This window comes from Adiantum capillus-veneris, chromosome 9 (genome assembly GCF_014529385.1).
Source record: "Adiantum capillus-veneris isolate H3 chromosome 9, ASM1452938v2, whole genome shotgun sequence".
Classification (NCBI taxonomy): Eukaryota; Viridiplantae; Streptophyta; class Polypodiopsida; order Polypodiales; family Pteridaceae; genus Adiantum; species Adiantum capillus-veneris.
This window is the reverse complement of record NC_140939.1, coordinates 148,464,767-148,473,217: the sequence shown is the minus strand read 5'-3', so window position 1 is coordinate 148,473,217 and position 8,451 is coordinate 148,464,767. Positions and strand designations below refer to the sequence as shown.

Genomic DNA, 8,451 nt, shown 5'->3' with positions numbered 1-8,451 from the left:
GTTGAGCTCGTTGAAGTGAGAACTAACATTATTGCCTTCTTTCATGTTCATGTGTATCAATTTCTTCATCAAGAAAATCTTGATCAAGGGGCTGTTGCCATCCCAAGCCTGACATAGAGCATCCCACAAATCTTTGGAATTGGCCTTATCCATTATGGTAAAGTAAAGGATTCACCAAGGTGTAGGTGAATGGTTGCCATAGAAAGCTCATTCAAGTCATCCCACTCATCATTAGTGTACACATTCTCTCTTCTTGCAAACAAGGGTGCTATCAAGCCTTTGTGATCAAAACATCTTGCATACGTTGCTGCAAAATGACAAAGTTTGAGCAATCAAACTTTTTGATGTCGTACTCTTCTCTTTCGGAAGGACTACCCGTAGCCATGATTAAGAGAATGTATCAAAAAACTTTATGGCGAATTGCCTGGGATAATTTTGGCAGAGTTTCCTCTAGAACAAGAGTGAAAACTCAAATCAACAGTAGTAAGATCATTGTGTAAGGACGGCTAGAAGTGCAAAGAACGCATAAAACGGACTCGCGAGAAAAAATCCGGTAGAGTCTCCTTTGTAATGAGGAGTCAAAACTCAACTACAAACATCCATAAACTACTTAAAGAGAACAACTAGGAATCAAATGCTAAAAACCACTATTGTGTGACCGCCACCTCAACGTCAAAAGCACAAAAAATCGCCCAAATACATATCCTATGGCGAGGGTACCGTAAGAGGGGAACTCTAGCTGCTTGTATCACCGATGGTATCTTAACATTTGAGAATACACCATCACCTATTGACCCTTTAAAGGCTAAAGCAGACACACAATGACTAGCCACAGTCTCAGAAAGGGCTCTTCCGGTGCGAGCCTCAGAAACGGCTGAGAAAACTGCCAAAGTAGCCAAAAATGGCTCCACACATAGTACAATACTTAGTCTCTGCAACTCAACATACATGAGTGACTGCGCTCAAACAGGTGCCAAGAACTGTTACATGCACTCAAAGTGATCCCTGTAGGGATATTGACTCTCAAAAGAGCTCAATAGCACTATGATGTGCTAAAGCAAACATGCATCTGTCAACGCATCTATCCATCGAGAAACTGTTGTCAAAAGGATTGCCAAAGTCGCATAAAAGGCGCTCTATCTGTAAGTGTCTAGAAACCTCGAGAAAATGTGTGTAAACGTTCTCAAAATCCCCATATAACCTACATGTTGGTGTAGATATGTGCTGATTTCTGCTGTCGGACAAAAATGCATAATCAAATAGCCGCCAAAGGTGATCGGAGTCAAAACGAGAGTGCGAGCGTGCGCTCGGTGACGATGCTAGGTGTCACTCCTCTGTGTGGTAAAGGCACCTCACCCGTGTGTGTGGCAAGCACATCCATCCACAAGAATGCTCGCGTCGGGATTGGATATTGGAAATCCACCCGTACAAAGAGTGTCTCCAAAATCGGTGTCGAACCAAGTCGAATTGGCGCAAGACTCTAAAATCGGTGTCAAAACGGCTCTAATCGCCAATGTCAATGTCGTCTCTCGTCGCCGGACGGGAGTCTCCAATGACGAGACGAGGTGTCGAAGTTGCAAATCCTGCTCGCTCTCTCTCATTTGCTCGCTTGCTCTCTTTCAAGCTCTCTTGATTGCTCTCACTCTCACTCTTGTTCGCTCGCTTGCTCACAACTCTCAAGCTCTCTAACTCTCAAACTCTCTCAAAATTCTCTTGTCTACCCAAGAAGAAGAGTCAATCTCTCTCTCACATGCCAGATGTTTGGAGATCGGTGTGTTGGGGAGTCTGGGGGGTGGGGTAGAAGGCTTCATGGGAGCGGACCCTTGCACACAAAAGGTGTGTAATGGTTTTAAAAAAAGAACGATTTTTAAGGCCTTTGTCCAAGACTGTCAGTCTGGCAGTCTGACGAGTCAAACTCTAACGAGCGAGGGGATGTGTGTGCGGTGTGTGTTTGGACCTGCAATGCCCAGCGCTGCTCTTGCTTGTTCTTGCTACTCAAAGTCTCCTGCTGCCGATTTGCCATGCTTCGGGACTGCCTTGCCTGCACCTCGATCGATTCCCGATTCTGCTCGCTGTTGACCTGTCCAAGGCCTCAAAGCTCGCACACTCAAATCAAACTTGCAAGGCTTGCCTTCAATTTGCCAACACAAGATTCTCGACTTTATCTGCTGCACAATTTTCTCTTAATTGCCTTTTGTATACAAATGCCTTGAGCTTGAGTGTCTTGCCTTGCTCTTGCTCACAAGCACTCTTGCTCTTGCCCGTTGCCAGGCCTTACAACTGCCCCGATTTCCTGAGCTCGGCTCCTTCCAATTCGATGCTCAAGCCTTCTTGCTACAGAATCTCATTTCCATGGCTTCCAAGATTCCCCCAAGCTTGCCTGCAGATTCTCAAAGCTTCCTTGCTCGGGGTTCCTTCACGCGCCTGGTAGACTGGGGCTTGGGAGTCATTCTCTTGGGCTCTGATACCACTTAATACCACTTAATGGATCTGCGTCAGTGAGAGAAAGGGAAGGGATGGAGAGAAGGGGAAGGGAATAGAGCAGACACAGTCTTGTGGGTGGAGCATTATAGAGTATTTGACTCTCTCCTTCTTATTTACTACTTATAACCAAACAATGGGTCATGGGCAGGCTCTGGCCACAACCCGGCCACGAGGACTGAAACCCAACATGAACCCCGCCACCCTGCACTACGCGGGCTATCGAGCCGTTCCATGGCCCCATGTGCCACGGAGCTACTTTTGGTTGTTTGACCCTGCACTACGCGGGCTATCGAGCCGTTCCATGGCCCCATGTGCCACGGAGCTACTTTTGGTAGTTTGATCGGGGTCAAACAACCACAAGTCGCTCCGTAGCACACGATGCCACGGAACGGCTCGATATCCCACATAGTGCACAACAACGGGGTTCATACGGCTCGTGGGACTCAAGAGGGGCACCACGTGAGCTATTTTTGCTACTTGCCAAATTACACAGATCTTGGGAGCGTTGAAACATTTGTTATGAGAAACTTGTGGTTTCAATGTATGTCACGAGCAATTTGGGTGCAAATACAGCTGATTTCTTGCACCTTCCGAGCCCCATGGGCTGTATGAACCCCGTCGTCGTACACAGGGCAAAAAATCGAGCCGTTTTGTGGCCTTATGTGCCATGGAGCGACTTTTGGCAGTTTGACTAGAATCGTCAAAGTCGCTCCATGGCACACGGGGCCACAAAATGGCTCGGTTTTGTACATTGTGCATGTCGACGGGGTTCATACGGCCCATGGGGCTTGGGAGGTGCAAGAGATCAGTTGTATTTCTTAAAAACCTTTGTTCAGAGGACCTTGCAAATTTAATGTACATAACGAGCAATTTGTGTACTAACATGATGTTTTCTTGGAAATCTCAAGCCCTAAGGGCTGTATGGACCTTGTCGACATGCACGTGGAATAATATCGAGTTGTTCCGTGGCCCTGTGTGCCACAAAACGCCTTGATATTCTTCCACGTGCATGGCGACGGGGTCCATACGACCTGTGGGGCTCAAGATTGTCCACGTTAGCCCTTATTTGTAGTTTTTAGCTCACAGATTGAAATTCATAACCATCATCAAACAATACATTGCAATTGCCAAACATAGATATGATAATTTCATTTTCAAAATAGTGATGAAGCTGGCAAACATGCCTCTTGAGAAGTTACAATGGCGTTGCTATCTAGGTTTTACGAAAGCAATCATCATAACACAGGCAAATTGCTAAGCTTATATATGAGGGCTTTATAGTCGCACGCTTAGCATGGGCCATTGCCAAAATGGTGTCTTGCAAGAAGGATACAGTGATATCGTCCACTGATTTCTGCAATGCACCTAGTTCCACTGCTTCCACCCTTGTTACACTGTCTGAGTACTCATCCATAATCTCTTTCACAATCTGGGAAAATGGGACCTTAGGGACGATAAACTATGTACTCTTCTAGTACTTGCGGATTTCACGCAATTCACATGTGTCGGGTCTCGAACGACGCTTCTTCTTGAGAGGTGGTGGTGGTGGTGGAGGCTGGGCAATGCAAGACAAAGGGGAATTATTGTTGCGGTATTTCTTGCGTCTTTCATCACTCTGGTTGGCCTCCTTTGCAGTTTGTGGAGGATTCCTTGTCTTCTTCACTGTCTTCCCTCCTGGTGCATGAGTACTTTCACCCGTTGCTCTAGCTGGGGTTGTTTGGCCTTCTTTGGAATCTTATGAGGTGGCTTCTTGGGGCTCTTCTACGTGGCCTTCTTGGACCTTTCCTCCTCCACTCTCATTTTTGCTTCTTCTCTTTCCCTTGCAAGGTGGCCTACCTCTTCCATCCATGACCTTTGTGATGATTCTTCTATCCTCCTCGCACTGCCCAAGGACTTCTCATAGATTTCTTAAATCGCACTATTACAAACCTTCTCTATGACATCAACCACCTGCTCATGCGACAGTAGTTCTAAATCAGTGTGCCATTTGGACAAGCTATAGAACACAATAAATACCACCACAACCAATCCAAATCTAGCACTTCATTCAAAATTGAGAAATTTCTCCATACAACTTGAAACTTATGTACTTTTGCCTATAGGCCACATAAGACATACATCTCTGGATCCCCTTACCTATATTGGGTCTTCATCATTTCCCAAGCACTTTGGAACACATTGATGAGCATCCGAAGGAATATTTTCCACCATTTATTGCACTGACACACTTTGGTTGCACTGGGAATGAATATAACTATATAACATGCTCAAATGAAAGAGCAAGCGGAGACAAACACAATACAATAGTCAAAACTTAATTTGGATTTTCAAAAAGGAAGTTACGATGATTACAAAGTTTCTCTATGTAGTAGAGAAACTTCAAAGTCCTCTACAATGATTACAAAGTTTCTCTATGTAGTAGCAGTTGTTCTCATACAATGCTTATCCCAAAATGTTATGGTTGTCACTTTAATTTTGACATTTATAGCTAGGGCTTCCAAAAATGGCCTTAAGACCAACTCCTATGGATTACACCTTGACAATAACGATAGGAGAATCCAAACCTTACAATTTTATAGAAGGGTATCAACAATTTAATAACACAAATATGGATTTTATAAGGAGATCTAGACTAGAAGGGTTTTTTTGCATGAACATCTACAAACACCGAGTCTCCCTCCCTTCCTAGGAAGTTTTTATCCTTGACATCATTTAGTCAAGATCAGGGTATTGTGCTTGGATCACATGCCCGTACTTTGCAGCTTTTGCTTTGGCAATAGCTATGTGGGTATTACTACAATGGGTTTGAGACAACTGCACTATGGTAGCTATGTGCCAAGCTTGGAGATCCTTTATCAGTTGATTGAAGATTGAAGAATTGATTTCAAAGAAGCCAACGATAAAGCTCTCTTCAAAAAAATTTATGTAATGGATTGGCAGAAACATGAGCCTTGCATATAGCCCCATGATGATAATTTTGAAAGGTATATCTGCAAGCTGGTCCCATCATAATCTTGTGTTGCCTTTGATAAAAGAATTTCTAGGTGGACTACTCCTTCCACATCATTAAACGCTTTGATTGTAGAGATTAGTAATTTGGAAATATTACAGAGAATCTAGCATGGTAGATCTAGTACATCCTTGAGCATGTCAAGGGTAGACCTTTATGTTCTCAGCATAAACGTTTTTGATGGTAACATGTGTGAGACATGGATTTCTAGTACTAGATAGCTGAGCATAGACTTCCTCCTATCATTGCATTGTTGCAAGTGTAGCCAAAGTTTTTCTTCTAGAAACAAGGCAATAGGTTGGGTCAAGACTTATGTGTTGGGGTGCTGCCTTGTACCATGTCTCATCGCTTGGTATTTGTCTAGCAATTTATTTTTCCACAGAGGTTGGTTATTCAAAATCTACTCAGCCTTCTCCCAGGGGATTCACTATGTAAAGAGGGGTTTTAAATAGGGGTGGCATAAGCGTATACAATAGAGGTAACCCCCTACTTATTTCTTGATGTCTACCGTAGGTAGAGAGGGGCCGGCAAGGAGGGGGGGATTGGAGGAGGAGAGAAAAATCTGTAAGACTTTATGAAAAACCTCTCAACATTGTCAAATTTTGACCTAAAATTTTAAAAAATCCCATATTTTGCATTCACATACATGAACTAATGTGGACGCTATGAAGAGGATTTGTCCACATAATTTTTGGATGATCTTTCTTCCTTGCCCTCCAAAAGAGCATCATCCATGCGGTTGGAGTTACAGGCCCCTTTACTATAGTCCAATGCATCAACCAATAGTCAAACACCGAGCTAAATAGTGGGCCAAGGTCTAGTGTTCAGCAAAAGTGTGTCTTAGCTTACACTCATGCCGCTTCAAAAATAAAAAATGCCAGCTGAGAGGAAAAGTAAAAGGACAATTTCGATCTATATTTTAAGAAAAACAATGTAACAATGTGAAAACTCACGGTGGCTTGCATAATAATTTGAAAATGCAATGTCTACTCCATCACTAGCAAGTCTAGGCTAGCAACAAAGAGGTATCTTATAACATAAGCATAGTATTTTGATTGTACAACACTTATGCAGGGTGCCAAAAGAAGAGCAATGTGCTAATCACAAGAGAGCATGATCACATTGTGTACAACAAGACTCAAGAGCACGGACAATAAGAAAAATTGAAAAGTCATAATTTGTTAGTAGTCTCCTTAAAAGATCATGAATTACTTTAGCTACATGGGAAAACTACATGGAATCATATATCCAATTTTTACCGTAGCGATGCCCAAAGAGGTGAGGCCATAGTGATGCCTCCCCTTTTTGCCAATGAAAAGCATTGGTATTTTCTTAAAATTTTATTTGATGAAATTGAAGAAAATGCCAATAAAATCTCATGCTCTTTATGTTATGGTTGGTGGTAGACTCATAATGTCACGCAATTTTATTGGGTTGTATTGAGGGTGAGCTAGGGTTACGGGATAGTTATCATTAAGTGCTCATATGTAGGGAAGCTCAAGCCTCAAGTTGAGCCTCCCTCTCTTGTTTTCCTTCTTCTACTTCTAGATATGTGCTTCGTCGTTTGACTTCTGCTTCTAGGCTTGCACCAACCTTGTTTACCCCCTCTTGACTCTTGCGTGTAACATCCTGAGGTGTTCGAAGAACCCAGTTTGTAGATATGGAGATGGCACAGCTTGAAAAGCCATCTGAAAGTGATTCCCCTCATTAGCTTTATATATTTTTGCAGGTATCTTTACCTCTAAGCTTGCCTGAGTAAGCCATGGCATCCAGGTCCCACTCTCCTTGCTTGCACTCTCATATCTTTTTTTTTATAAAATTGCTATAACTTTGCCTTCTGATAGGCACGTTTCTTTCTAGCTTGCGCAGGCAACTTGCAGGCGCGTTGGCGAGTTTCTTTCCAACTTGTGCAGGAAGCATCGGCCACTCTGCATGTTTTGATTAACACTAGAATGGTAATAGGACACTTTTATGTCCTTGGACACTTTTGTGTCTTGTTAAGTGACCATTTTTCTTGAATTATTTGAAGAGTATGAAAATGAACTTTTAGGTGCTATATATCCACAAAGTTGCCTTATGAGCTGAAAAAAACTTAGCATTTTTTTTATAGTATCGATCTCACCATTAACCTTACTCTTGCACAACATTTTTTGAACCTAAACTGTGTGAAAAAACGGGTCCTGTTTTTGGCTTTTTTTCAATTTTTGGCAACTATACCACTCTAAACTTCATGTTTGTGAGGTTTAGATGGCTAGAGGGTAAGCCTTCAAAGTTCTCAACATGTTTTGTGCTTGTAGGGAGAGCTAAGTGTTAAAATTGAAAGTTATGACCAATTTACAAGAATTGCATAATCCAGTTTTTTGGCCAAAATTAGCACTTTTATGATTTTTTTGGTGGCTTTCTTGATATCCAAATTCAATTTTGATTGTGTAAGTGTAGTGTATAACATAAAGCTAATCTTCCTTGAGTTTTGAAGGACCTAATATGTTATATAGCATAGTATATGATGATGGTTGAGTTTTTTGATTGCTGAAGAATACGATAAATTTTAGAGTAGCAAGTATAACTTTCTCAATATTGCTAGTTTCTTAGGCCAATTGTGTGTATTTTGTAGGTAGTAACCATATCTAATCATAGACTACAAACTTGGCTAGATATTAAGTAGTTTCCATGGGTTTCTAGAGGTCATAATGCTAAACCCAATTTTTTCATGTTTGCTGTATTTAGCACTTTATCATTGCCCCAAGGTTCCAATTGTAAGAGATCCAATATCCTTTTGACATGCTCCATGGCTCCTTTTGAATCCAGAGGCCCAAAGGGAACTAAGAAAACATGTATATAGTATCTGTATTGAGCGTGACTATAGAAACTTTGATGATAGGTCCGCCGAATGGCACAAATGAAACTTTTTTGTACCTAATTTTTTTGCCCAAAAAAAAATTAGTGAGGTAAAAGCA

At 42.1% G+C, this 8,451-nt stretch overlaps 1 pseudogene; it reads right to left on the bottom strand.

The window, feature by feature from the left end:
• Positions 1-1,503: 1,503 nt before the first annotated feature.
• Positions 1,504-4,329, bottom strand: LOC147451344 (uncharacterized; annotated as a pseudogene).
• Positions 4,330-8,451: the final 4,122 nt, after the last annotated feature.